This window comes from Cyprinodon variegatus, unplaced genomic scaffold (assembly GCF_000732505.1).
Source record: "Cyprinodon variegatus isolate N-32 unplaced genomic scaffold, C_variegatus-1.0 Scaffold504, whole genome shotgun sequence".
Taxonomy (NCBI): Eukaryota; Metazoa; Chordata; class Actinopteri; order Cyprinodontiformes; family Cyprinodontidae; genus Cyprinodon; species Cyprinodon variegatus.
The window spans coordinates 174,793-177,308 of record NW_015150957.1 but is presented as its reverse complement, the minus strand read 5'-3'; the positions used below and the strand labels follow the sequence as shown (position 1 = coordinate 177,308).

General features: G+C 42.3%; 1 long non-coding RNA gene across 1 annotated transcript in view; it reads left to right on the top strand.

The window, feature by feature from the left end:
• LOC107094749 overlaps positions 1-1,472 on the top strand; it is a 9,197-nt gene extending 7,725 nt beyond the window's left edge. Inside the window, exon 2 of the long non-coding RNA XR_001481691.1 lies at positions 463-1,472. This is a non-coding gene — a long non-coding RNA (uncharacterized LOC107094749). The remainder of the gene's footprint in view (positions 1-462) is intronic.
• The last annotated feature ends 1,044 nt before the right edge of the window (positions 1,473-2,516 follow it).

The window sequence follows — 2,516 nt, the reverse complement described above, 5'->3', positions numbered from 1 at the left end:
TTGTTTTTCTAGATTAAAAAAAAACTCCCAAAGTTGCTCTTTAAAATGAAACATGGCAAAACAAAAAAATTGGTTTCTTTTAGACATTTTTGTCTGGAAATGTGAAAATAAAACTGTAATCTCTCCATATTTCTGCATAAGAAAATGTTAATCTCTGAACAAAAGAGTTATTAGAGTTTTCCAATATCTCTGAGGGTCAGAGCGATTATCAGAAGCAGACGCTCTATAACTGCCAATAAATCAGGGACACGTATCATTTATCGCAGACGCACTAAAGCATGTGGCGCGCACATGTTGAAAGCGCTGCCACAGGATTCATATTTAGTCGGGTAGATGGGCGGTCCCTGGCATCGGCGTTGTTTAGTCCAATGTGCCGTAATTAGAAGCAGAGACAGTTTACGCCAGAAACCGCCGTGACTGATGCAGACCGTCATTCCTGAACTTTCTCTCCTCTCTCCACAGACGCTGCCGTCCATCTAAAAAAACAACCCGGGGGGGAACGGCCCGGCTTCCCGCTCTTCCTCTCCGTCCTCCTGCTTCCTCATCGTCCTGCTTCCGCCTCACCTCTCCGCCGCGGAGGACGACTCTGTCAGCCGCGTCCGAGTCGGCCGCCCCGACGCCGGAGTAGCCGCCCCCGATGGAGCTCAAATGAATGAAATAAAACTTTTTTTTTTTTTTAAAGAGACAAGAAGAAGAATGTAAGAAAACCTAGATTACAGACTGAAAACTTTTTCTTCCGTTGATCTCTTTGCATGTGACGCGACGAAGGTTTGGTGTGAGAATGGGAGCGGCGTGCGCGTGCGTCTGTCTTCTCCGATTGTGAAAGTCTTCTCTGTTATTGTGTTTGTTGTTTTCATGCCACCGTGGAGAAGGGAGCGAGATTAAAGAGTTGTATAGTTTTTGATATGAAAAAGGGAAAAGAAAAACTGGACTATAGTTTTTTTTTTTTTGTGGCTCACTTCCAGCAGCGTTTATTGAACGCACCCCGTCTGGTGCGGCCCGGAGGGACGCCACCGGGGAAAAAAATGTCTCCGGGAAATTCAGTTGGAGTTTGGAATATCGTGGATTGTGGAGGAAACGGTCAGAAGTGACGCACCTGGACTGAAACAAAAGGAGGGGGTCTAAAAATAAAAATGATTTGTTGTTTAATTTTCCAGAGTTCATCTTCCAGCTACAGGTTGAACACAACGGACTTTCATCCTTTTCTTCCTTTTGTTTATAAAGTGTAATTATGTCAAATGAGAGACGCTTCATGTACACTAATACGACACCTCCGTCCTTAATACCGCTCTGCAATCCTTTCTCTAGTTTTCCTTTGGGGGGGGGGGGGGGGTTTGTTTAAAAAGGACCTGTTTGGATATATGCAAGACATGCTTGGAAGGAGAAGGAAACCAGAATGTACTGTAAAATACTTTTTTCCTTTACTCAAATGTCAAATAAGTAAAAAAAAAAAGAGAAAAAAATGAAAATAAGGGTTAAAGTTTGTCGTTGTATGCCTTCCGATGCCATAATGATCTAGTCATGTAGATCTAACATCCTCTTGATCCTTTTTGTATTTTATTTTTTCCCTTTTCTTCAGAAATTATTTGTTTTCTTTGATTTTGTTTTGGTCAAGGAGTTATAGGTACATGTAACTTATGTCATTTATTTATGTCCTTTTATATCTAGTTTGTAAAATAATAGCCTAAAGTGAAGTAAATAAAAAAGGGTGCAAAGGTGCATTCTTATTAAAGTAGAAACTATGTGAGCGTCTCTGTGGCTTTCTCTGATATTCCTTCATCATCTTATAGGAATCTATGACTAGTTTCACATGTCGGCCGAAATATGATGTAAAAACTCACTGGCCGTTTCTCAATTTACAAGAACGTTCTTGAGAAGAACACAAGAAACTCTGGACTCTGGGAGAATAAATCTGGATCAACTGGAAAAGAAGCGTACTGATGACATCACCACATTTAAAGCTCGTCTGGAGCTGCACATCACTTCCTGTTATTAATAATCTCTAGATAATAATGAATTCTGACTTTTTTACATTTAGTGGGGAAATAATAATGAACACAGTCAGATAAACACAAATGAAATGAACATTTTGCCAAATAAAACATAAAAACTTGCCATCCTTCACACACGGCTATGCAGAGAGAGGGCCGCTGCAGACGGGCTAACGTTAGCCCTGGACCCTGCATATGGGCTAACATTAGCCCTGGCCACTTCATATGGGCTAACATTAACCCTGGCTGCTGCAGACGGGCTAACCTTAGCCCTGGCCGCTGCAGACGGGCTTACGTTATCCCTGGCCGCTGCAGACGGGCTAACGTTAGCACTGGCCGCTGCAGACGGGCTAACGTTAGCCCTCACCGCTGCAGATGGGCTAACGTTAGCCCTGACTGTTCTGACTGCAGTGTTCACTCTTAATTTCATTCAAATTAAGTTAAGTGTAATTTTCATGTGAATGTGCTTTACTGGAGGCATCCATGTTTGTCAAAGAACACTACTGCCACCTACTGGTTAGTGAC